The 27,854-nt window shown below is 42.8% G+C and overlaps 1 long non-coding RNA gene across 2 annotated transcripts; it reads left to right on the top strand.

The window, feature by feature from the left end:
• The first annotated feature begins 4,924 nt into the window (after positions 1–4,924).
• Positions 4,925–23,379, top strand: LOC109284908 (uncharacterized). 2 transcript variants are annotated; one of them, XR_002092526.2, is made up of 4 exons: positions 4,925–5,632; positions 12,340–12,431; positions 22,391–22,442; positions 23,007–23,379. It is a non-coding gene; the product is annotated as an uncharacterized LOC109284908 (long non-coding RNA). The 2 variants fall into 2 exon arrangements; XR_009456300.1 differs by lacking the exon at positions 4,925–5,632 and adding an exon at positions 9,740–10,686.
• Positions 23,380–27,854: the final 4,475 nt, after the last annotated feature.

Below are 27,854 nucleotides of genomic sequence, written 5' to 3'. Positions count from 1 at the left end.
AACGGGAAAATGCTCCCTTTTGATGTATCTATTCATTTGCTTAGGATCCAGAGAAAATCTCAAGGATCCATCTTTTATTTTTTTTTATTATGACTCTAAATGAACCCAAGCAGTTGGTTGCTCTACTTTTTCTATTATGTCCATGTTAACTAATTTATCTAATTCCTTTTTCAGTTTCTCCCTTAGTACCAGGGAAACCTTTCTTGGAGCATGTATGGTGGGAGAATTTGGTTGTCTTAATTCTATCTTGAACTCAGTTGACAGTTTCCATATCCCTTGAAATGCATCATATAACTCTTCTATGTTCTTGCTTTCTAGTTCCTCAATGGCATCCATTTACAACCAAATAATTGGCACTACTTTTCCTGGGACTGTTACAAATTGAACTTTTACTATATTACCCTTGTGTCTAACATGCAGTGCACTGCACAAACACCCTCAGTTGCAATCATATTCCCATTATATGCTCTAAGTTTCACTCTCTTATTCTCCTAGTATATAGGTTTAGTTTTCATTTTTTGAATACTGTATTCTGGTATTACATTGAACTGTGCCCCTGTATCTAATTTTAAAGTTACTGTTAGTCCACTGGTGTCCAGGGTGATTGTCCAATCCACAGAAGAATTAACTTTTTGCATTGTGCCCATGAGAAATTCTTCCTTTTCCTTGTTGCATAGAGCATGCACCTGCTGTTTCTTGTGTGGTGCATCCTGCTTCTTTCTGTAAACTCTTGCAAAGTGATTGAAACTTTTGCATTTATTGCAGTGCTTACCAAATGCAAGGCATTGCATGGGTTTGTGGCAACTCCCACAGCATCTTCAGCTTACCATTGTTTCTTCAAGCAAATCTCTTTGGGCTCTGTTTGCTTACTTCATAGTGAGGTCCTCCTTTCTGTATTGTTTGTGTGTTGCCTTATGTTTTTGCAGTCTTGTAATCCTGTTTAGTTCAGCTGGTTCTGTTTCTTCCTTCCACTTCCACTGTCTGGAATTTATCATCTCAGCTTCTTGGCACATTCTAACAGCTTTTTTCATATTAACCTCAGGATTCTGTAGCAGTCTTTTCCTGAGGCTTGTAGGTCTTATACCTAATATTCTTTAGTTACTGATAATGGACTCTTTTAGGTCTCCAAAGTTGCATGTCTGGCTCAGCAGTCTTCAGTCTTTGACAAATTCCTCTATTGTCTCTCATTCTTTCTGCTGTCTCCTATGGAAATTATACTCAAGGTTCAAAGGTTTCATTTTGCTTGGGTATACAATATCCTCAAACTTTTTTATTACTGTGCCATAGCTTTTCTGTTCTGCTTCTGACAGTGGTAGGCTATTATAGAGACAGAGCTTCTGAGCCTGGTATATTTTAAAAAATAGCTACCTTGAGGGACCTTCCATCTCTGTAGCTCCACTAGACATTATATATATGGTGAAACCCTGCTTAAATTTCTTCCCATTTTCTACTTCATTGCTGGACTGCTTTAACTACTCTGGAATTCTGAGATGCTCCCCTTTTTTTCCTGTTTTTCATGCCCAACTCCTGGTACCATGTGTACTTCTCAAAGGATTAAGAAGTTAAGCTTATAGAATAATAAAGTTTATTCATTCAGAGAGAAGTACACCCTGCCTACAGTTCTGCTGTTCCCTCCTGCAATCCCGGGGTAAATATAACAACTTATACATAACACTCTTAAAGGTATTCACACAACCTACAAGGATGGAGATTCCACCGCTTCTGTTGGAAATCCATTCCAGTGCTTCACCACCCTCCTAGTGAGAATTTTTTTCTTAATATCCAACCTAAACTTCACTTGCTGCAACTTGAGCATTGCTCCTTCTTCACTTATCTGCCACCACTGAAAACAGTCTAACTTCATCTTCTTTGGAACCACCTAGTAGGTTGTTAGTAAATCCCCCCTCAGTCTTCTCTTCTGCAGACTAAGTAAGCCCAGCTCCCTCAGTTTGTCCTCAGAAATCATGTGCCCTAATCCCTAATCATTTTTGTTGACCTCTGCTGGAGTCTCTCCAACTTGTACACATCCTTTCTGTAGTAGCAGGGTCCACAACTGGACACAGTACTCCAAGTGTGGTCTTGACAGTGCAGAATAAAGAGGAATAATTTCTTCCATCAATCTGCTGGCAGTGCTCCTACTAATGCAGCCCAGTATGCTGTTAGCATTTTTGGCAATAAGGGCACACTGTTGATTCTTCTTCAGCTTGTTGTCCACTATAATTCAGCTATGTCTGAATTTGAGATGCACATTTAATTTATATGATCTGTAGGCCTGTGAGAATAGAGAACTATTCAATTCGGATTCAAATTTGGCCTATTCAGATGCCAGTGATTTGATTCAGAAATTTGAATCACTTTTCCAATTTGATTTGGCTGAATTGGCTTTGGAAGATTTGAAGCTGATTCGGAGAGATTTGGCCATAGAGTATAATGGTGAATCAATTAAATATGTATACCTTTGGGTTTTCTTGGCTGATTCAGATGAAACTTTCAGAGATGGTAGCCGCTGCTGAGGGCATAAAGCCTGCTAAGTGTCAACGTGATAGGTGTAGGGGTTTCTGGGAAACTGTACCTCAAATTCCTGAAAGCAAAACTGAAGTCGTGTGTGTGTGTGTGTGTGTGTTAAGCCACAGTGAGGTGATAACTGCAAAGATGGTAGCTCTTGCTGAGTCCACAAAGCCTGCCAAGTTTCAAGGAAATAGGTGCAGGGGTTTCTGGGAAACCGCACCTCAAACTGCTGACAAGCAAAACTTGTGACATAGGTGACATTGTGTGTCTGTTAAGGCACAGGGGGGTGAAAACTGCAGGCCTGCTAGGTCCTGCTGCAGCCACAAAGACTGACAGCTGTCAAGGAGATAAGTGCAGGGGGAGTCTGGGTTCTGGGGCCCCGCATCTTTGGCCACAGGCAGGAAAAACTCGTGACATGGATGGGAGACACTGTGTGTGTGTTCAGGTGTGCCCTTTCTGGTGCTGGGGCTTCTGCACAACACGGCGTTGTGCTCCAGTGAGGCCTCTTTCTCCCCTACAGCCTCGGGCTGGTCCACCACTGTAAATTGCAGCAGGTAAAAATAACTTAGGTGACTCAGCACCAATAGCACCAGCAGCACTAAGGTACCCAAACTAAACTGTCACAGAGCCTTTCTTTTTTTAAAGGAATTGAAAGCAAGAAGTAAAGACATTGTGTTGGATATATGTTACTCGTGGTATAGGATGGCTTATCTTGCGCGTTTATGTTTATATGTTTATTATGAAAAAAGCCAGAATAGTTAGAGAAATATATCTTAGGAAGCTTCCAGGTTGAAAAACCCTTTATCAGGCTGAGGAAGTACCTGCAGTTGGTGCATCTCCTGGTCCTAGATGGGAGGAATAGTAAAGAAGCCAGAGGCTGGCCTGGCACACAATACATGCAAGAAATCCAGTCAGTGAAAATAGAAATGGAGGCATCGGGGGTGAGGAACAGTCGGGGTGGGGGGGGAGGGAAGAGGGATGACTATACCACAAGTTAATCCTAGGGAACATAAATTCCCTAAGGTGCTCCGAAGTGGAGCACCTTCATCTTATCCTGCATTTGATAAGGACCAATTTGTCATATGATTGACCACTTTAGAAGTTCTCTGTAGCCGTGCACATGTCACAGCATGGTTGTAGAGTGCTTTCAGGGGCCCAATTATGCAACAAACACAGCTTCTATCTGCCTCCAACATGCCAGCCTCCTGCTGTTACAGGCAGACACCAGAACAGGAAAAAGACACAGCTGAGAATTGTTTTCTTGCAGACTCAGCTAGAACACAGTTTGGGGGCCAGACTTGGCCCATGGGTATCTTCATCTATGCCATATTACATAGGATCCTGGGCCTGTTGAGAATGGTGGCCGACAGTTCTTCTGCACTGCTACAACTCCCAACCTGAAATGGGGATGGGGATGTAAGAAGCCAGTGCAGCTCAAAAAAGCAGGCAGTCCTTGCAGGCAAGGAAGGGTGAGCACAACGACTGGGCAAGAACATTCCTCGAGCGGCAACTAGTAGGATCCTACAATTTATCATTTTCCTTCCTTCACAGGGGGATCCTGTTATGGGATGGGGTCCTCAGGGATGGCCGTGATATCCCTAGGTCCCCTTGACTGTGCCAATCCTGCCCAATGGGCACCCTCTTTCTCGCCTGCCATTTCTTGCTTGTAGTTATAATATAGGGATACTACCCTTGATCTCATTGTCTGGACACGGTCCTGCTAGACCCCACTGAACATCATGAGTTATCAGAGCCCGTTATGGATTCTGCCCAAAATGGGTGCCTCCCAGGACACCCTCAGCCTTATGGGCTAGATGCGTGGCTCCAAAACTCCACCTCACGCCTCGCAGATGTCATACCAATGTTGTCTCCTTGAGTTGCAGCCTCAGCTTAATCCAGCCTCTGCAACTGTGCCCACACTAGTGCTGGGGTCCACTCTCCCCCCAAACACTGCAGCCACACTGGTGCTAGGGTTTCCCACACTGTAGTGGGTCCCCAATGAGGCCTCCTCCTTCCCCAATAGCTTCAGCCCGATCCTCTGGTTGGACGGCAACTAAAATCTGAGCCCCTGGGCTATAACATAACATAAACAGCTCAGGGTACGGTCTGCCCCTTTAAAAGGGTCCAACTTCTTCCCTGGCACTAAATGCCTACTAGGCAAGGGTACCTGGTGAGCGCCTGGAGCCCCATTAACCCTAAGCGCAGTATATCAGGCAGCTGCGGTATCACTGGGCAATTCCTTCCTAGAGGTTCCTGCCCCTTCAGCTACTGGCAGGGAACTGTTTCTCTAGTCCCAGCCCTGGGGTTTATATGGCCCCAGGGCCCTGCCTCTTCCGGTTAGCTGACTAGGTGCAGGTGCAGGCTAATTTGCTCGTTAGCTCGTTGCCATGGTAACCTGCACCTGTGGGCTTCTGTCTGGCTCTTTGGGCTCTCTCCGCAGGCAGTTTCTGCTCTTACAGGAGAAGGCACCTTAATGCCCTGTGACAGATTCATGTAAGAAAAGGATAATGCAGTCTCTCCTGGATATAGCAAATCCCATGAGCACAGGGAGATAAAATTTACTTGGCCCTTTCCAAGAAACAGGGACAAAAATCAAGACTCTATGAAGTAAAAGGAAATTGCCTTGTGTTAAGCTGAATGTTAAGACCATATGGGATGAGCTCAGCTGGTTCAGGAACTAATGCAGCTGTACTGGTCCCAGTTCAGAAAGTTAATGCATGGAGAATCAGTGTCACAGAACAGGGCTGCTTTGTGCTGAGTACACATATCCAAGAGAACTGGGATGTAAGTCAACTATTGTGAACCTGGGCTGAACTGTACCACTGGTAATGTCTGTGTTGCTCCTGAGAAGCATGTATAGCTGTTGCAAATACCTGTTGCAAAACTAGCGGAAGGTGCCAGAGATAACAAAATACTAACTCCAGTACAGGAACTCACAGAGTGATGCAATTATCTACCTGAGTTACTGCCTTTCTCCATGTGCCCTGTTACCGCTGAGCAGATCAGCAGAAGTGCCCCTGCTGCAGCAACCCTAGTATGAATGAGAAACAGCTGCTGCCAGAGTCTTGTCCTGGAGGGTGCTGAAGCTCTGAAATTTGCTCCCCAGGAGCCTAAGTTCTCCAAGGTATGTAGCTAAATTCATCTCTTTTACACAGTTCACAGAGAATGGACTTGAAAGAATAAAGGCGGTGAAATTGTAGAGGGAGGATAAAGACTTGAAAATGGGAATTGTCTGGCTTGCTGGTGGCAGGCTAAACTGACTTGTACTGCACTTTTAAGGTAATTTCTCTGCTATATTTTTCTGTGATGCCAAGGGCACCTAAAGAATTTGAAGAGACTTTTATTTTCTTTCCTTCTGAACAAATATAAAATACATTGTGACACTTCATCACTGTGCCAAATCTCAATAATTTGATACTCACATGCCATACATCAGACCTTGAATTGACAAATAAGCCATTTCATTGTGTTATTTGTAATACAGTGCCACATTTTTTTACATTATTTAGAAAATGAGAATAAAGAATGGCCCCAGTCTTAAAGACAAACTTCCACATACTCCCAAAGCGGTAGAACACTGTAAATTCAAGAAGTAACCTGAATATTTCTAAGGAAATATTCTTGCTAAATTATTTCCATTTTACTAAATGAATGTTTACAAAATTAATCTCCAAAAAATTGTGTATACAAAAAGAATGGGAAACAAACTTACAGTATTGTACAAGGTAGGGCAAACACATTTACCTATCATATAGGCCAGGTACAACAGATATTACACTTTTTGCGGTATAAATGATCAGAAGCTGGTCTATACCTGTAACAGAATAGAAGTTTGGCACACATACTGGTTTAAAAATGACAGAACGGGTCTAAGATTTGCTTCCCCCTCTCTCCGACCAAAGACTGAATGTGTGTTCTGTTTGCTACTGATCTAAACTATGCTACTTACTTCTGTTCCTTAGAATCAATCTAAGTAACCATGTAACTTTGGCTTTGGGTCTTTTGAATGTCTGTACATATTGTGTACAGTCAGTTTGGCTGTGAGGCCAAAATTTACTGATAGACACCTAAGTAGAAAGTTCTATACCTTATGTGATATAGAAGTTCTATATATTTAAGAACCACCAGAATTCAGGCTCCAAAAGAGGGAAAAGCATATTCCCTGTAGGCTAACTGGAACCAATTTCAGGTATTTTTCAGGGTGGGCTCTCCCACATCTCTGATTGGCTGATGGAGCCCACCATGGGGCTGATTACTAAGCCTGTGTGAAACAGCAAGTATTTGCTTTGGATTTGGCCAATTTGGAGGGACAGTGATTTGATTCATTGATTCAAATCACTGTCTCTATTTGATTTGGCCAATTTGGATTTGGAGATTCAGCGCCAATTTGGGAATTTGGCCATAGACTACGGATAGAGATTTGGCCATAGACTTGATGACACTGGACACAGCTGCCTCCAGCTGGTAAGTCTGTTGTGGTGGCCAGAGGGGGGAGGGCAGGGGCATGGAGCAGGCAGATCGGTGCCCCCACAGCAAGGGAAGGACTGGGGCTGGAACAGGCTGCCCAGCCGGGGTGGGGGGAGCCCCACTCCCTGAGTCCCTCGTGCCCCCCCCCCTTCCCCAGCTGGGCAGCTTGTCCCAGCCCCAACCCCAATCCTTCCCTCACTGTTGGGGCATTGATTTGCCCCACCCAACACCCCTTCCCCCCTCCTTCCACCCACCACAACAGACTTACCAGCTGGAGGCAGCTGTGTCCAGCATCATCAAGGACTGCCTGTATAGTCTATGGCCGGATTTCCAAATCTCTCTGAATCAATTCAGAGGCTTTCGATTCGATTCAGACCTTTTTAATGGGTCTCTCAATTTGATTTGGATTCAGAGATTTGGCTGGCAAATTGGGCAAAACCTCCTTCAAATCGAATCAGCTACTGAAGCTTGCACAGCCCTACTGATTACCATTGAACAGAAGCACACAGGCTGTTATTTAGGTGTTTTAAGAAAGTAAAGCTCATTACTTATTAAACAAGAACTTTTAAGTAAAGCTCACCACTTAGAATTCTTATTGAAACCATAATAAACTCTATTAAACAACAAACTTTTTTGAGTGCTAACTTTTGTGGAACACTGACCCTCAGGCAAAGACCGCTGCTGAAAAAACATGTTAACGATTGAAAGTGAGCATGAAGCAGCTGCTGACATTTCCTGGCAATGTAGCCTGTCTTTGTAGAGTGTTCACTTGGCCATAGATAGAGATGGCATGCTCTGCATCCCTGAAATTCATGGGGATTGTGACATATTGTTTTGCCAAAGTGTATAGGTCTGGGAACCACTCCCTGAAAGAGTCCCAGAATATAGTTATATTCACAGACAGCTGGCATGCTTTGACACTGCTTACATAAGCGGGATTTTCCTGCTCATGCTATTTTCCCAACCTGGGGATGGACCTGACCAGCTGAGCATCGAAGTTCAGTAGAGCTACCAGGTTCAGGTAAAAAGTTTTCACTGCCCTAATGAATGAGGCAGCCAGTTGTTTGAACCTTGGCAGATTGGAGAGATCGTATCTGTAATATTGGTGCAGCTTGGCAGCTACTGCCTAAAACACCTCCCTTCTCCACTGGTTTTCTTGTTGACACTTGGAAAGTTCATGTGGTGATGCCCTGGCTTCAATCCAGCTTAGTAAGTCCATCACTTTGTTGTGAGCCTGGTGGATGGAAGGCTGACAGGACTCAAACAAGCTAAAGAGCTCCATGAATTTTGTGGCATTTTCTGCCACAAAAGCCACCTGCTCTTTAATGTCTCTCTTTTCCAGGGGATCTCTTAGCAGCTTCCAGTGCATGCACTGCATTCCCAGTGTTATGACCAGTCCTTCAGCCTAAAACTGTATGCTGGATGTGTTCAGCATGGTATTAGATGGCAGTCAAACCATGAATTCCAGTGGGTGAGTATAGGCTCTGGTGGCAGAGGAATAGTAGCATGTGGCTCCTCACACTGATTGGTGATGAGCTCCCTGTACCAGAGCTTACAGCTAGTACAGTGTTTGAAGGCTTTCTTTGGGCAGGACACCAGGCTGTCTATATCATGGACTGCACGTGTGAAGCTATCACCTGCAGAAAATATTCTTCCTGAAGTCAGTTAGCCATGGGAATACTTCCCCCATTTGGCATTTTGTTCTGCAAGTACTATCTCAGGATCAAGTGGTCAAGCTTCCGCAGAGGGATATTTAAAGCTGTGAATGCCCTTGACCAGAGCAAAGGCAAACAAGGTTCATAGATTCATAGATGCTAAGGTCAGAAGGGACCTCAATAGATCATCGAGTCCGACCCCCTGCATAGGCAGGAAAGAGTGCTGGGTCTAGATGACCCCAGCTAGATGCCTATCTAACCTCCTCTTGAAGACCCCCAGGGTAGGGGAGAGCACCACCTCCCTTGGGAGCCCATTCCAGACCTTGGCCACTCGAACTGTGAAAAAGTTCTTCCTAATGTCCAATCTAAATCTGCTCTCTGCTAGCTTGTGGCCATTATTTCTTGTAACCCCTGGGGGTGCCTTGGTGAATAAAACCTCACCAATTCCCTTCTGTGCCCCCGTGATGAACTTATAGGCTGGCACAAGGTCGCCTCTCAACCTTCTCTTGCGGAGGCTGAAGAGGTCCAGGTGCCCCAGTCTCTCCTCATAGGGCTTGGCCTGCAAGCCCTTAACCATATGAGTTGCCCTTCTCTGGACCCTCTCCAGGTTATTCACATCCCACTTGAAGTGTGGCACCCAAAATTGAACACAGTATTCCAACTGCAGTCTGACCAGCACCCGATAGAGGGGAAGTATCACCTCCTTGGATCTGTTCGTCATGCAAGCTTTTGGCATTAAATACCTTTTGTCAGACTGAGGAAGCGTCATGAGGATGATTCCTTAGCCTGACATGGGGTATTTAAATCCAAAAGTTTGCTAAGAAGAATTTTTCCAACTATTTGAGTTAGTCTAATAAAAGATATCAGATTTACCCAAAGAACCTTGTCTGCGTGCCTATGTCCTTAGACCAACACAGCTACAACCTTCACCCTTGACCAGAGCAAATATAGCTTCTCCTTGCCAGACTGCTTTCAATGGTCTCTTTCAGCACTGAGGACATGGTGGTTTATTGCTTGCTCTGTTCTTCAGCCTCTGAAGCAGACATTGATTCTGGTGTACTTCTGACTTTAAATGGTAGTCACTATTTTTTCTTGCCAGATCCAGAGTCACATTTCATGAGGAACAGAAGAGCTCGTCACTGTCTATATGAAGAGTACCTGCAGGAAACTGCTTCAATTGATCTGTAGCAGAAATTTTCTTTGTTATGTGGGGTGCCTTCACACTCCTCTCACTCATCTTTTCAGCTTGCAGTGTGCAAAATGCTGAAATCATAGGATCATAGAAATTTCAGGTTGTAACGGACCTCAGATGGTCTAGTCCAACCCGCTGCTTAAAGCAGGACCAGCCCCAACTATGTAATCCCAGAAAAGGCTTTACTTAACCTTGGGGTGAGTGGGGTATGTAGGGAGAGCCTGGGAGAGAATGGGGAGGGTTCCTTCCAGGTGCCTGCTCCCACAGCTGGGTGTGGGGTAGGGGCTCCCCCTGGCCTGGTGCAAGGTCTCCTCAGCTCTGCTTTGCTTTGCTGCCATGCAGGAGAATTTCCTCCTCCCTGTCTCTGTGCCTCTGTGCAGTGGGACAGAGCAGAGATCAGGAAACCCATGCCAGGTGCTTGCCCCCACAGCCAGGTGTGGGATGCTTGTCCCCACTGTGGGGGCTTCCCCCTGCCCAGCATGGCTCTCCCAAGTCCTGCTCTGCCCCACCATGCAGAGAAGGGGAGTGGGCAATTCTCCTCTGCTTCTGTGCAGCAGCAAAACAAAGTGGGACTCAGGAGAGACAAGTTGGGTCGGGGGAAGACCCTGTAGTGGGGGCACCTTGCACCCTATGCCCAGCTGTGGGGGAACACACCTGGCATACCCATGCCCATAGCCCCTGGGGCAGGGAGTACATACCTGCTCTGCTCTGTGCAGTGCTTTTAAACTCCCTGCCAAAGTGAGAAATTGAACAACCTGATTGGCTGAGCCCCAGCAGAAGGTCAGGCTGTAATAGGCTGCCCCTGGATACACATGGGGATTCAGTGTTTCTGAGGCTCTGCTGCCTTTCTTCTCTGCTCTTCAGGTAAGGTTTTTGTTTGTTTTAACTTTTCCCCACCCTTCCTCTCCACTGTGGTTTAAGCTATTTCCAGACAAATCACAGCTTTTTGGGGTTTGGGGAAAAACTAAATTTTGGGCTTTCTCCTGAAGCCTAATTACAGTGGTCTCTCTCTATATATATCTCCAAGTGATTTTCAAAACAGCACATGTTCTGTGAGAAGAAATATGGTTCAACTGCAACAGTGCTAATATAGGAACCTAGGAAGTCCATCAGGATACTGGGTTCAGTTCCCTGCTTAATCACAAACTTCTTGCACATATCTATTTTTCATCTGTCACACCTCAAAAAAAGACACTACAAAGATAAATATTAAAAGTTACTATATTAATGAGTGGCATGTAGGTACCAAAGCTCCAAATATAAGCTGTGAGAGGATGCACCTCTCCTGGGCTTATTAGCACATCCATTAAGTTAGGCATTCTTCTGGAGCTGGGCTAGAGCACAACAGGAGGAAAATGTTGGAAAGTCTGGCCATTCTTATGCCCATCTCTGAGGATATGCAGTAGAAACTATTCCTTCTTGGAACCAGATCCATGGAGATGTGACAAAGGGCTGCTATACATGTGCAGGGAGGCTGCTCTGGCACTCTGTAATTACAGCATGTTGGAGCTCATTTGATGAGCTTTAGTTCAAAGCACCCTGCCACCATTTTTCAATGTAGGGACACTGATACACATGAAGTTGCAGGCACTTTAATTAGTGCAGCTTTCGGAGCTGCACTAATTGAAGCTCCCCTAAAGACTGATGATGAGGGAGGAAACTGAGTTAAGTTCAAGAAGATTATAAAAAAAAAAGGTGCAAGAGAAATCTTTCCTTTGCTAACACCATAAGGATAGACAGAAATCTGGGGTGTGGAAGGAAATCTATAAGGATAAGGAAGCATAAGGGCTGCATAGATGTGCGTTAAAATTATAAGGCTGCTACAACTGGTGCCAAGCGATGAATGATGCTTGCCTTTAATATCACAGTATTCTGACGGACTCCCCAGTGACACCTGCATATACAATCAGTCACTCACACTTAAGGACAGATTGTTTATGTCTATAAGTGCACCCATGGGAAACAATTATGGGTGGAAGGGATTTGGAATTCAGTGAAGTTCATCTGGTTGACTTTCCTTGAATGTTTCCCCCAGGAGGGACAGCACAGATACTAGCACTACTATCATGCTGTTTATTGATTAATAGCCCCACAGAACATGAAATCCTGGCTTCAGTAAAGTCAATGGAAGTTCTGCTGTAAATTTAACTGAAGGCAAAATTTCAGCCATACTGTTCATATATTATGAGTGGGAGGACCAATGTGCCAAAAGGCTCCTGGTACTATGAAGTCTATAAGAAGGAGGAGGATGCACTCTCTGACCAAATTGCCTCTTTTACTCTCTTTTACCTCCTACTTGTAATCTCTTCATTCCCCTAACCACAGAAAATCTTCTGGGGGGTGTACGAGTAGGGCTTACCTTGCTACAGGTGGAGAAGACATAGAAGAGAGTGGAAGGAAACTCAGGGGAGCCTTTGAAAGGGTGCAATAAACTAGATAAATGTTATTAATTAATTAATTAAATTAATCCAATTATCTGCTGTTTCAGAACTCACCATCCTTTAATTCATTTGACAGGTGCCATCTTGTCCAATACACCAGGGACTAACTCCGAAACCTGCAGAGCTAACAACTCAAAGCTGCAGCAGCGCAGACCTATGACTCCATGGGTAAGGCTGCAACGTTTTTAATGGAGTGTTACGCAGTGTGGGCTGGGAAAAGAAGAGTGCTGATAAACATTGATAAATCCACTAGGATCTGGAAAAAATTATTAGAGGAGTTTTTTAGCTGCAGTGACCACAACTTATTTTAATATGTCAACACATCATAATTTTCTACTGACAAGCCTCCTCAATGATTAGTTTACATATTGCAGACTGTGTCTGCAAGGAGATGAGCTGGTAGCTGACTTTTTCATTTCATGAAAGTCCAGCAATCATTTGACACCTTGCACTGAGCCTGTCAGTACATACTTTTCATAGTGACATTCCCATTTAAAATATTAATACCTTTTCCAATTTGATTATCATCAAGGAATCTTTAGAGCAGTCCACTAGATCTGAGCTACAGGAATCCAATATACATGGTTTTATTTCTTCTCCTTTTAAGTTTTGCCCCTTTTTATTGCTACAAAGTGACAAAAACATTGAATCTTTGTATACATATGTGGCCCCCTGTTTTTACAGTGTCGTCATTTATAAGCTTTTTATTAATTCACTGTCTCTAGCAGAAAACCCCAACTTTGGCTCAAAACTGAACCTCTATACTTGCAATTCGAGAAAGATGACTGATGTCTGTAGTAGCATTTTCTACTTTAGCACTTTGCAAATATTTTTAATCTTTCCAATAGCCCTGTGAGGTATGTAATATTACAGATAGGTAAATTAAGATACAGGAGGATTAAGGCTACTGTTTTCAGTATTTAGACACCTGAGCTAGTGGTCTGATTTAGACTGTCCTGAACACTGGCCAGTGCCACTAACTGGAAATATTGGTACACTTGACATATCCAGGCTCAGAGCTCTAGTTAGGGGTAAATCCAGTACCAGAATATGAGACCTGACTTCAAGGACTTGATGATGTAAGTCAAGAATAATTTCACAGAAGTGATTGGCTTCACAGCATTTTAAGTGGTGCAAGTGAGACAGGAATGAAGCAATAGGCCATCTGCTTTAATCAGCAGCAAGCACTCCTCTGGAAAATATATTCTCATTCCTTGTATAAATTAATGGTCAGAACTAATTTTCAGTATGTAGATACGGGTATGCATTCAACCTTCTTCAAAGTTAGGGGACATTGCGGTTGTGAGGGTTGGACCCATTTTTACAAAAAATGCATTTACTTCAGGAAATACATATACTGTTGAGTAAGGTCATGTTTGCATCTAAAACAATGTTTAATTCACACTTGAATTATCTTAATTAATGTTGTAAAGTGCTTTGAAGGAGTAAGGTGCTATATAATTGCGAAGTATTATGATTATGCTCAAAATACAGAATCTTTCCTCAGATAAAAGCAGCAAAAGAAGTATTCAGTAGAACTTAAAGACTTTGTTGTTTGAAGTGATATCATTTGTAAATCCTGTTTCTATAGCATAACAGATTTAAGACAAATGTAAGGGAGTGGGAGGAGGAGAGATCCTAAATGAAGGAGAAAATATTATGCCGCTCTAAAACTAGAGAACGAGCTAAATGAAAAAAGAGAAACATTTACGTTAACTTTTTGAGATGTATAATATATTCAAAAGAGACTTAAAAGCCAGCACCACCTGATAAAGGGGATGCAGCTGACAGTACCCTTGTAGGCTCATAAAGGCGTTCCAAAGCTTGAGTTTTAGGTGATCAGAAAGGGAAACAAAGAAGCGGATAAAAACGTGGGGTCAACTGTAAAATGTAAGGACTTTCTGGAATTAGTGCAGACAGGCACACACTGTTCTGTTTTTGGAAGTATTCCAATTTTTTAAATAAGATTAGGGTCACTCCTAATTGTTTCAAGAATAAAGACTTGTGATGTTTACTTGCTCGGCTGCTCCTTTTTTGACTGATTAGTTTCATACAGATTAACTGCCAGTACTTTCTGAAATGCCTCACATGTAAGGTAATTAGCCCAAAGCATGTTTCAGCTTGTACTGCTCATTAGAGGAGTTTACAGGGTTTCCACTGAGAGAGGGATTACAGGAGCTATCACAAACATTAGAAGCAGCAAATGAGCAGAGAGTTAATTCTCATCCAAAAATGGATTCCTTTTGGCTTAAAATATGGTTCTCTGGGAAACCTGTGTAAGGAGGACTGGCGTGTCAGTGTGTGATTAAAGACACTTATAATGACAGTATCATAAGGTCTGTATAGATATGGTTTACTGTGTTTGTATTTCTTTTGTTCTTCTAATGAAAGCCGGTGGTGCCACATTTTAAAGGTTTTGTGAATTACTGTACTTAAACTGTATAGTAAATATTTTCTTCATACAGAAGGTCCCTTCCAAGTTACCTTTTAATACAGGACTAGCTACAGCCTCCATTTGGAAAGGATGTTTAATTTACATAATGTGTCCACTTATGTATATGAATGCTAGTACATGTATTAGGACATTTAGGAACGGAGCTTAAGCTCTTGAAATTTTGTTGTAGAATGCTTTGGACATCATACTAAACCTCACTTGAAATTTATGGGATGGCACACTCATTTAGAGAAAACTTAAAAAAAAAAATCTAAATTCCTTTTTTATTATGAGCAAAAAAACTTTTTGCACTACTTACATAAAACCCCCATCATCACAATACATGTCAACATACAGTGACTCAGTTAATGGGTAGGTGGGAATATGTGACAGGTAAAATTTGTTAATGGAAAACTTAATGAGAGTATCAAACAAATTATCTAGGACGATTAGAAAGGACTGAAACATTGAAAAAATACTTCAAAATAAGCAACGTGTTTAAATAGGAGGTAAGGAATAAAAAGGAGAATGTTAAAAGTTGCTTCTCCATAGAAAAATACTATGCAATTGAAACCTAATTCATAAAGGATTTACACAAGAATATTGTAGTTGCCTTAGGCTACAACCAACTATAAGTTGTCAGACTGCTATAAATAAGGTTTGTTAAAGATCTTGGATAGAAAGATAAAATGAATATAAAGTTGAATCTAGGGAGATACCATGGTTAAACATTATAATTATTGAGACCATCTTTATAATATTGTTTTAATTTTAATGACCTCATTTATCAAAAGACTTATGAAGAGGATGACTAACCCTTAAATGGAGAGAATTAAAAGTATTCTGTCTAAAACAACAATGGATTGCAGGGATTCATGGCTCATGTTTATAACCCAACACACGAAGTAATCTGACTCATAGTTCTGCTCTGTAACATTAGAAATCAGGGGAGATGCTAAAATTGTCAAGCAATACTAAGGAAAGCAAAGGATCTAATAAAACTAGAGTTTAATTGTTTTAAGCAGTTTTAGAGATGTATCAGTTCCACTCTGTATCAAAATATAGCCCCCCTCCCCTCCTTTCTTCTTAATTTAATATGGAATATTATTAGACTAAACAGAGAAGATTTTAAACAGCAACCTGGCCAAAACTCTTGTCCATGCTCTTAACAGCTTATGTCTCAGCTCCTGCGACATTATTTTTCTGACCTTGACAAATACAGCTTTACCCTTCTCAGACCCATTCAAATTGTTGCTGCAAAGATCATTTTCTTAGTCTGTCACTGGACCATTTGAAACCATTTCTAGCATCCTTCCACTAGCTCCTTTGTCTCCATCACACCACACAAGTTATCTGTCCCCACTTTCGTGGCCCTTCACAGCTCTCCCTCCTTTTCCATCTGTTGTCATCTGTCATTTAGTATCAGGAGACTGTCTCCTTTCTGATCTGCAATGCCAACTTCTCTCATCTACTTATTGTTTTTTTTAAGTAAACAGCTTCTTAGTTTCTCCCATGTGACCTCTCATATATGTCTACATAGCTAATTCATGGCATTGCTTAAAATCTTTCCTTAAAAATCTCCTTTCTTCAGATGTCTACAAATAACTTGACAGCAATTAGGCTAGTAATGAGTTAAGTCTAATATAGTGACCAGTATTATCTTAGTATCCTCATTCTCCCCTATTTTCCTACATTCATCAGTTGTCTCTTATCTTAAATTTAAGTTGTAAATTTTATGGGGTTTTTGTTTTGGCACCACAGAGGACAATAGGGACTGTTATCTGGTCTATGACAAAGACTCCTAAAATATAAATAGTAAAAAAAAAAATCAAAAAAAAAATCAGCAATTCCCCAGATAGTTGGAGAATTAAACCCAAGCATGATGAGAATATCAACAGTATTCATAGAACAAAGACAAGAAATTCTATTCTGTTATACTTGTGCAAGCTTGTTGACTTAAATGGGATTATACAGAGGGAACAGACAGGAAAATTTGTTTCATAGACAGAAAAAAATTAATTCTTTATGCAGGGCAAACTGTGTATTTTAGAGTGGCTGTAGTTAAAATTTGCATTCCAATTATAGTGCTATTACAGGTTTCAGAGACAATTTACACTGCATTTCTAGAATTAGCAGTATCAAATCAGTGATAATGTAAACATCATAACTAACGTACTGTGTCATCCTCATCAAAACATGAATAAATGTTCTTTACCAACCCAATGCAGCACCTGCTTCTCTATAGTGCAGAACTTAACAATATGTTCTGTATCTGCTCTACAAGCAGAACTTATGCTGATATCAATAGAGTTTCCACATGGAAAGCAAAGAAAAAGTGCAAATTACAAAGAAGACAAACACAGTGTATAAAATAGAGATAATTTCTCCCTGTTTTTGAAAATGTGTGTATTGGGACTAAAGTAAATTTGTTTGACATTTTTGTTATTGTTGTCTTAATAGAGGCATATATTCTGGACAAATACTGTTCCTGCTTTGTTTGTCTTGATGGAAACTGAAAAAGCATTTGATGTAGTGGATTAAGCGTTCTGTTTCAGATCTTTCATGTATTTGATCTCTTCATTTTGTCTGTTTAACATTTTTTTACCCTAGTCCTACAACACTGGTATACATCATTGTTTATATCTTGGTTGTTTCCATGGACTGTGAAACAGAACAGCATCATCCTCTGTCTTCCTTGCTACTAGCTTAATGTCATTTCTAAAAGGAAAAGAAATCAATGCCAAATAACTGGAAGCTGAACTAGCTGACCATCCCTACTTGCCTACGATCCAATGAACTAGAAAAGAAACAAACCATTGTTTTTGGGTAGTAGATGGTGTTTGGCAGCCCTTACCAATTGACAAAAGCATGGTCGATATTTAATTTTGGAAACCTTTTTTCTAAATTTGACATTAATTTAAATATAAGTGATTTTAAATAATTAATCTAATCACACTGATAACTGATGATTTCGATAACAAAGGGTATTTATATATTAAAGACATTCAGGGTCTTGTTACACATTACATGGTGAACTGATCAAATGTTGATTGGTATTTCTGCTAGGTCGAACTTGGAACAGCACATATTTAGGCCAGCAGAGGCCTAGAAGACCATTCTGGGCTATCACCCGAGTGCCTTCCTGCCTCCCTTCCTCTCAGGGTTTCTACCTACCCACAACCCTGAGACTCCCTACTTCGCCCCGGTGTTTCCCCCTGTCCCTACCATCCCTAGAACTGCCCCTCTGCCCACTTCCTTGTGGCTGGCCTTGCTGCCTGTCCTAGAGGAACAGGCAGGGAATGGTTAAGTGGTCCAGCCCCTGCTGCCACCACTGCTGTGCTGCTGCTCTTCTCTGGGCTAAGCCTGGCTCAGAAAGCCACAGCAGACGTGGGTGGTGGCAGGGCAGGCAGACTAACCTTTCTCTGCTTGCTTCCTCAGGACGGAAAGTGCAGGCAGCCACAAGTAAGTGGAAGCAGGGGTGGGGGAACTGAGGGGGATCTGGGGTACTGGGGAGGGTGGGGGAGGGGCAGTAAGCCTAATCCATACCAGTGGGAAAGGGGGAGTGGGTGGGGTGTTTATACTAATGTATACCTAGAGTAGCAACACCTTAGTGTAACATGAGCTGGGTAGCATGGATCAGAGATAATCCTGCCCTTGAGTGGTGTACCTTTGAGCCTCATAACAAGTACTTAAAACTAGTTTTAGGTGTTAATGTGCAGACAATCCAGGAGTTAAGATGGGGTGGGCAATTATTTCAGGTGGAGGGCCACTTAATGAGTTGAGCTGTCAAGAGTGACAAGGGTAGCCCCACCCTTTAACAGATGTTCTGCCCCCTGGCTGCCATCTTGGAAATGGAAGTCCTGCCTCCTAACCCAGCATTTCCCAACCTTTTCCACCCCGTGGCACACTTACCCAGTCTTCTCCGCCCCATAGCACACTGGCCAAACACAGAGGGGAGAGGTGGTAAGTGGCCGAACACCAACTGGGGAGGGGAAATGAGTGGCCAAACACTGAGCAGGGCAGGGGTCTGACAAGTGGCTGAACACCAAGCAGCAGGGGGGGAGCAAGTGGCCAAATACCAAGCCAGGGGGTGGGTATCAGCATGGGGCCATCTGGGGCAGAGTGATGGCACAGGGCAGCGGTGGCATCACTGCCTATAGCCACGCCCCTGGAAGCCACCCCCCCCAAGATTATGTGGCACATCTGGATGTAGCCAATGGCACACCACTTGGGGAATGCTGCCCTAACCCCTGACCTTTACCACCAAACATCCCTCCCCTTACTCTTGTATATTGTGGGGAGGGGGTGTGAAGGGGTGGAGGGGTATGGATGGGTGGGTATGGGGTTTGTAGGGGATGTAGATATGGGTGGGGGTGTGTCTGGATATGTGTGTATGAGGGGTGTGGGGGAGGGTTTGGGGGTGCGTGTGGATGTGGAGGAGCATGGGGGGTTATAGGGATGTGTGGGCATGTGCGTGAGTGCATATGTGGTTTGTGGGGGGTTGCGTGGCATGTGGAGAGGGAGGGTGGCTGAGGGGGTGTGTATGTGTGGGAAGGGTGGAGGGTATGTATGGGGGTGTGGGTGCAAGTGTGTGGTGGGGTGTGTGCACATAGCAGTGAGCAGGGCTCCACCCAGAGGCACATGGGTGTGTGCATGGGGAGTGCATGTGGGGTCTGGGGGGGGAGGGTTTGGGTGGATGCAGTGTTTGTGGGGTGTGTGATTGTGTGTGGGGGTGGGCGTGGTTGTGGGGTTTGTGGGTATGGTGGGGTGTGTATGGCAGCCCCTGTGTGTGCCCCCCTGAGCTAGTCAGCACTTGCCCTCACCCCATAAGAGCATGGAGCCTGCATGCCCTGTGGCGCCTCCCCACCACTGCCAACAACATGCAGCCCCAGTGTGCCCCACGCCTGCTCCAAACTCACCCCCGCTGGAGCAGATCAATGGGAACCCAGGCACAGCCCTGACCAGGCTCATCCTGCCTGGCACCTACTCTGCACTGCCAGCCCATGGTACACCCTGACACCCCCAGGCACGCAGAGGGGCTGGAGCAGCTTCTCAGCTGCACTGCTTTTCTAGGCAGCCCAGGTGGCGGAGACTCCTTCCAACTGTCACCACCACTGACTGGCCGTAGTTTTGCAGTACCAGTGGGGACCTGTGCTGCACAGCCCCAACTCCATGCACCCCATGCCTGCTCCGGGCTCACCCGCCCAGCAGCAGCAGTGTGGGACAGAAGCTGTTGCTCAGCATGGTGGGAAAAGTGGACCCTCCCCCTTGCATCTGCTGGGCTATTCCTGCTGCAGCCACCCTGCACTTGCGCCACACCAGACTGCCCTGCGTCAGGCTGCCAAGTAGGGCAGCAGTGGCAGAGCAGAACAGATGCAAGGCAGCCTGGTGCAGTGTGGAGAGGGCTCCAGGCAGCTGCAGCAGCAACAGCTCGGTGGTGATGGGGGGGAGGAGCTGCTTTTCCCTCTGCACTGAGCAACAACTTCTGTCCCATGCCACTGCTTCTCAGCCTGGGGCAACCCTGGAGCAGGTACAGGGCATGTGGGGTTGGGACTATGCAGCATGGGTCCCCACTGATACTGTGGGGCTGGGGCCAGCAGCGGTGGCAGCTAAAAAGAGTCACTGTCACCTGGCCTGTCAAGAAAGGCAGTCCAGTTGTGGAGCCAACCCAGCCCTGTTGTGTGCCCAGAGGGAGGCAAAATGCACCATGGCTGGATTGTGCCTGAGCCAGGCTGGACTGAGGGACCTGCTGCGGGTTGGGCAAAGACCCACCACGGGCCAGATTCGGTCCACGGGCTGGATTTTACCCACCCCTGTGTTAAGAGCTGCAGGAGCTGCCCAATATTACCATGGAATAAGGCCCTCATTCCTTAAGCTGTGTTTTGATGTTGTACAAAATTAACACCTTAACAGAAGCTCTTATTTAAACACAGAATTTTGCTAAAAAAGAAATAAATGGATGCTAATATCAAGGACTGGGAATGGAGCTTTTTTCTACAATTTTCTAAGCAACATATCTAGGAAGGGACAATTCTATTCCCATGCTATTAACAATTGAGAAAGATATGCAAAACTATTTTAATGAGACAAAGTTCTGAGTAAAGGAGAAAATAATTCACAGGCAGAGATTCAAGGCAAAAGAAAAATTAAAATCAATATCCACTGAATTTAAAGTGATATAACTGCTTGTCTTATTGTACCCAATGTCTCTTCATTATCCTTGGATCAGTCTGTTCCCTAAGTGGGCCAAATCCTTTGCAGAAAGAGCCCAAAGTTATTTCCTACTCCCAAAAGAATACAGCTATCTCTTCACTTAAATTGTGGATCCCTGGGCATTTCCTGAAATGAGAGCATAAACATTGTGGTAGATTTTCTGCTAGGAGGATGTATAGCCCTCCCCTAGATTACCACTGTCTAGTGTCTAGAAACAACATCATGGATGTTTGCTAAATTAATTGAATTCATAAATATTAATGTTCTAAAAATGTCTTTATGCAATTGGAGACAGTCAACTTACATGTCTGTAGTGTTTCAGGACAAAATTATTTCTCCCAGGACAAATACAACATCTGTCAAAACTAGGATAGAGGTCAGGGTGCAATCCTGCCCTACTGAAATTAACAGCAAAACTATCACTGAATTTACATTGACTTCAAAAAGCCAAGAATTCTTAAGAGTTCCCAGATTCCAATTGCATTTAAGGCTAAATCCTTATATACTATACCATAGTACTTGTAAAAATAAAATTGGTGTCTCTTTTAGAATTTTTTATTCCAAGTGTTTATTGTGATGTTATGTCTACAGTGAGGATGAAAACAATGGCCATAACAAATGAAATTAATCATAATGTTGTAGAGTTAGGCTGCAATCAATACAACAATAAGGCGTATGCATTGCATTAGTTGTGGTTTCATTTTTAATTTACTCTAATGTGAAGTAAAATGGAGAGAATAACTCCTTCATTTTTTCTTAGCCCATATGAAAACTCACCATAAATAATTTCAAACAGCAAGGAGTCTGTAAAAGTAAAAAAGAAAAAGAAAAGAAAAGAAAAAAAGGCATTTTAATTGTGCATCTCCCTTGTAGTCCTTTTTAACATGAAGGCGGGTGGGTCAGTTTTCATTAATTCTGCAGTTCTGAATATTTCCACATTCCCTCTAACCTTCTTTGACCTTTTTTTCCCATCTCTGTTGCAGTGAAGCCACCAGGACTGGACACTGCTACAGCTAAACTGTTTCATAATAGGGTCTAAATATATTTCTATATTACTTTAAATCCTCTACAACAAAATCTAAAGATCAGATAAAATAGCAGCAATTTGATTAAGAGGTGTGTTTCCCCAACATTTTGAGGGAGGTTTGATGATAATTAGTGCAATGAAATTCAGAGATGAAAAAGCAAAACCAGGGTGGGGAGGGGAGGTTTGTAATTATTGCATTGGATCATGAAATTAAGCTTAGTGGGTAGGGAAGATCCTTTACAAGTTTCCAAAGATACCTCATGCTCTGGTTAACTGTGTCAGCCTGGAGTGGCTGATTAGCATAATTAATCTAAATCTCTGATTACCCAAAGGAGAGAGATGTACCTGGATGCACAGGTGAGATTTTGTGGATGATTCTCTGAGAGAAAAAAATATAGCAGCTCATTACAAAGAATTTTAGAGTCTTATTCTCTCTTTTTTTTTTTTAACTAGACCAGAGAGGAGTTAAAACAATGTACTGACTAACCGTGATTCTCTGCAGAGAGTAATTGTATGAATTTCTTGGTATTTTGGTCTGGGTTGTAGGAGAAACACAACTGTAATGCAGGGAACCACATTTAAATGAATTATGGCCCAAGAACCCTGCTAGAAATCTGTACAACAAAGCTAGTATCAGAAAACCTGACTAACAAGCCCAACTGAGAGTTGAGAATCCAAAATTCCTTTAAGTAGACATGTGTCTGAAAGTATTTTTGTAATTATAACAAACCACTTAATTACTGTAGAACTTAACTGCATCTACCAAGTTGGGTTCTCATTTAAGTAAAGAAAGCATTTCTGACCTGGACATCTAAATAAAACTACAAGCCAAGCACTGGAACAGAAAAAAAAAGAGGATAAGACAGGTTGAAAAGTAAATATAGCCAGCCAGAAGTAGAATCCCGGTCTCCTTAGACTCAGCTCTGGGCCTTCTCCACTGGACCACACTTTCCTCAGATATAAGTCACATTGGTCAGTGTACAAAACAACACCTGAAGTATATGCTTAAAAGTAAGTTTGTTTTCTGACACAAAACCATATTACGCTGTCATCCCATGTTCTATTACAGGTTTCATCTACCTTAGCTTTGAGTGAAAATAACCAAAGGCAGAGACAGCAAGCATCTCTGAAAGAGGCTTGACAAACCATGGAGACCTTCAGAGGAGAATCCAGTAACTATAAAGTTTGCACAGCGGTCATTCAATAGGCTTCTATGTGGAATTTTTGGAAAATCTCCAGATGAGGAGTTCATAGTCATTTTAAATTATTTGCTGAGAATCTGTATTATGTGCACAGCTTCCTGCTGGTATAAATTAGGATAGCATCACTGACTTAAAGGGAGAATCTGGCTCAGTCTTTCCACTGTGTTTATTTCTTTAAATAAAGTATGCATTAGCTTAAAGTTATAATTAGCACCATGCAATATTTTTTAATAAATAGTTATAAAGCATTTCCTAGGACATTTTTAAGTGAATTTATTCTGGGTGAAAGCAGCCTGACTAGCAGTCCTGAAAACTGAAGTCTTCCATCTATTCCTAGTATAGGCACTAACAATGAAACCCTGCCTCATCTTGGTCTGCCAAAAACCACTTGCAAGCAAATTAGTTTTAGTTCCACCAGTCTGAGTCTAGTTCATGCTAGACAAGAGATAAAAGTAAAAGGTCTGCAAATGTACTATGCTAACTGTATGGAATCTTCACATTTTTGAGTTTATCCATTTAAAAACATACTTGTTGCCCAAGGCCATACTTGTTTGCCTAAGGCAGTTTAACCATGTCTGCTGTCTTTGACAAAATTTACACGTGACATTTTAGAAAATAAAAATTAAGTTTCATTCCGGACAGATCCTTGGCCAGCAAAAGGTGCAGAAAATGGTAGCAGGCACATGCAGTCACATGGCCATTTGACTGATGGATGCTTTGTCAAAGGGTGCAGAAAGATTTTTTTCAAAAGGTGCCCAGTAGCCACACAGTCTTGCTGATGAAAAATCAGTTAACTATAGACACTACATTGATGGCCATAAAGCACATGGAACATATTCAGACTCTAAAAATCAGCAATTCTTAAGCGGTGGAAAAAGGAACACATAATTCTGCAATAAAAATTGATAGGACACGTGACCAGTTCGTTAAAATGAGGAAACGTTTTACTTAAATTCAAACATCAAGTTTCCTAATGTGGGCCAGAGATTACCAACCCCCTGGCTGCGGCCCGGTACTGGGCCACTGTGGCTGCCAGTCTGCAGGAGGGTTGGCTGCTGGACCGGAAGACTGGAAGTGACCGGCGTACTGCAGACCAGCAGCCAAACCTTTAGTATATATTGAGTATAAAAAAGGGTTGGCTGCCAGTCCACAGTATGCCAGTCCCTTCTAGTCTGAAGCATGCCTGTCCGCAGTTTGCTGGTCCGTGGTCACTTCTGGTCCATGGTCTGCCAGTCCACAATCTAAAAAGGTTGGGAACCACTAACCTAGGCCACCCCCTGTCTGAATAAATAACAGTTTGATCAAAAACTTGTCAGCATTAGAGAGAAACTTTAAAATGAAATATGCTTTGCATCCCAGTGTCCAAAGTTTCTTAAGGAGTAGCTGATATTTTATTAACAATGTACATTTCTTTGGCTTCTAAATGTACACTATTAACTTGTCTTCAAAGTCTTACCACAACAGGTATATAAATAATGGCCTTGTAAAAACACTATGGGATGTCCTTGACTAGAAAAGGCTCTGTATAAAAGCCCTCTGAAGTGATTGACTACTTCTTTACATGTAAAAAACACTCCCAAGCATCAAGGTAGAGGGCATGCTCAGACAGTATTGGGAAGGACAAGAACAAAAGTCCAAGTACTAGCTGCCTTCCTAAGGCTGAGAAGGGCAGTGCCTTGAGGGTACTCCAAGGCTAGATGTCCAACAACTCCATTCCTGTTAGTCAAGTACTTAACACTCATAGCTCCCTGACTTCCAAGGGGAACAATCAGTCCTGAGATTACTAAGAAATCACAGTGGAGCAGATTGCTGGTACTTTATTCATTCAAGTAGACCCACTGACTTCAGTGAGATGTCCTTTCTGGGAAAAAAAAAGCCTACCATAATCCCAGCATTGCCTATAGGGCTCCAGCCAGCAACTTGTCCTTCCATGAATTTATTCATAGATGGGAGCACTTGGCTCTTTACTTTCCAAAATTTCCTGGTATTCAACATGAAGTGTCCTTGTGGCAGATACAGCTATTTATGCAGCTTCCACTTTGTGGTGCTATTGCTGCTCCATGAAGGGAGATTTGAGGTGGAAACAGGATTTGCTAGCACTAGGCCAAAACATTATGATCACAGAAGTACGCCTCTGCTATGAGTTTAACTTAATTTCTTGGTGAGCTTTTCAGCGAGCCGTCTGTGTTTCTAGGTGATTATTTAGAAGCAGAATAAGGAAGGAAATACCATTTTTCAGGCTATAAATACTACTCTATTTACTCTGTTTCCTGGAGTCTGGATCTCTGAGGCTAATTAGAATAGCTCAGTTCCTACTGATCTTTGTGTACTGTTCAGTTTTTAGCTTAGGAGTTTACTATATTCTTCCATTAGCTCCTTTCAGTTTTAGATACAAAAATTACATAATTTAATTCATTTTAATGAGAAGTTCCTGCAGTATTTTAAATCTTTTGCCAAACTGTAGGTGATAATAGGACTTTGCCCCATTAAGGTTTATTTTATTTCTCTCTCAACTTACAATCGTATTACATGATACAATAGAACAAAGTAGCCACAATGTCTCAGATATGTTATTGAAGGAAACTTTCCCCTCCAGGTCCTGATTCATTCTTTCATTGACTGCAGTGGCGGAGGAAAGAACATGCTGTTGTTGCAAGAGACTGCAAATAGTCATAGTAGTAGTAATAATAATTAGTAGTCATACTTAGTGCTCATATCCTTCAAACATTTACCCAACTTCTTAGTTTCATACCAAGTTCAGTGGGACTGTTCCTGAGCATAACATTATGCAAGGTTGTAGGCATTTGAAGGACTGGGGCCTTACACAAAACTCTTTGTCTTTAGGATCCCAAAGCCCTTTAGCAATAGTCTACTATCTCCACTAGGGAAACCAGGGTTCAAAGAAAAATGACTAAGAAAAGGTTAAGTAGGTCAATACCAGAGCAAGCAGCAAATGAACTGATGAATCCTAATTCCAAAGTGTTACTCCTCAGATCATGTTGCCACCTGGTGTCACTGCTAATGATGTTCTGATATCTGCTCTCAAGAAAATCAGCTTCAATGTGAAAATGGCAACCTTGGGAAAACAGCCCAATCAGCACAAATCTTAGTTATTAAAAACTTTTGATAAAATATGATGCCGTTCCTTCTTTTCTGCTTATCCAGCTATGATTTCTGTCATCTCTTTATTTATATGAGTAGGCAGTCACTGAGTCCTGGGGAAAGCTACAATCCTAGTTGCAATGATAAAGTGATTCTGGTTTGGAAAGGTGGAATTCTTGCACTAAAACAGGGGTGCTCAATCTGGTCTCTGGGCCAGATCTGGCCATTGGTACCATGTCATCTGGCTTGTGGGACACCTCACAGGCCCATGGGGAGCCCTGTGGGCCGTGAACCTGCATGCTAGATAAGGACTAGATCAGGTCACAGGGCAGCATGGGGCCCAGTCCCAGCATGCTGGGCTGGACGCAGGTGGCATGGGACACTGGGGTCCCAATCTCAGCATGCAGAGTCAGTGCAGGGGCCTGGGGCCTGATCCCCATGTGCAGGGGCTAGCCAAGGCTGCGCAGGGCCCGATTAGGATGTGCAAGTCGAATCAGGGCACATGAGATCCAATCTAGCCCATGTTCCAGGTCTGTGCCACTCATCTAGGCTATGGGGCTAAAAGGTTAAGCAACTGCACTGAACAGAATGGCACAGATGCTTTTGAAGGGTTCAAAGAAACACCAATTTGCATAAACATGTGACAACACCCCAGTTCCATATAAATACCAGATTAGGTTGTAAGGTTTTTGTCCCCAGTTTTCTCAGCCTTAGTGGAACAAGCAAGAGGTCCAGTCTTTCTGGAGGGGAGTCCTCTCACGGAGGTTGAATTCTCCATGCACAACACAATGATCATTATCAGGATGACCATAGTGCAACACAAAACAATGTTTTCCTGGTCAATGTGGCCTCAGATCTTATCCCTATCAAAACAACATATGACAATACCTCTCTGCTGAATACTCCAAACAATAGTAATAATGTTTATAATAAAAATGTAACAAGTTTAATTGAAAAATAAAAGTTTCACTTTTACTTCTCCCATAGAAGAGTGAACCTGCATAACATTCTAGGCTCAGACACTATTTGAATATATATAAAGCTATCACAAGTTATATGACATTGTACAAAAACTTGATGTCATGACAAGGGATGCAATATAAACATTTAGATCAGTGATTCTCAACCAGGATACCATGGTACCCTGAAGTGCTTTGAGATCTTTTCAGGGGCATCACAGTGTGCCATGCAATATTCGCAATGTTAGGTGTACAAACCAAGAGATTTCAAATAGCAATCCATAGTATTTCCGACTCATTGTCATTTCTGTGAATGTTTTGCAATAGGAGAATTGCTATATTTCTCTGTAGTCAAAAACCAAGTGAAAATTAAGGGCACCTATACATGTGCAGTGAAGTTGCTCTGATGTGGAGCAGACTCAAATAATCGAGTCTGCTGAAGCGTGGTAACTATCGCGTTCCAGCAGACTCCAGCGTCTCATGTATTAGTGTGAAACAAGCTTTAGTTCAAGCACCCCCACTGCCATTTTTCAGCACAGGGATGCTGATACACAAGACGCTCCAGGCGCTTTCATTAAAGTAGCTCTTGGAGCCACTCTAATTAAAGTGCCCTGCCCTCTCCCTCCCCCCCCCCCCCCCAGCATGTATACAAAC

The sequence above is a fragment of the Alligator mississippiensis genome, chromosome 13, assembly GCF_030867095.1.
Source record: "Alligator mississippiensis isolate rAllMis1 chromosome 13, rAllMis1, whole genome shotgun sequence".
Taxonomy (NCBI): domain Eukaryota; kingdom Metazoa; phylum Chordata; order Crocodylia; family Alligatoridae; genus Alligator; species Alligator mississippiensis.
The sequence above is the reverse complement of the archived record's forward strand: the minus strand, read 5'-3'. Positions and strand labels throughout refer to the sequence as shown.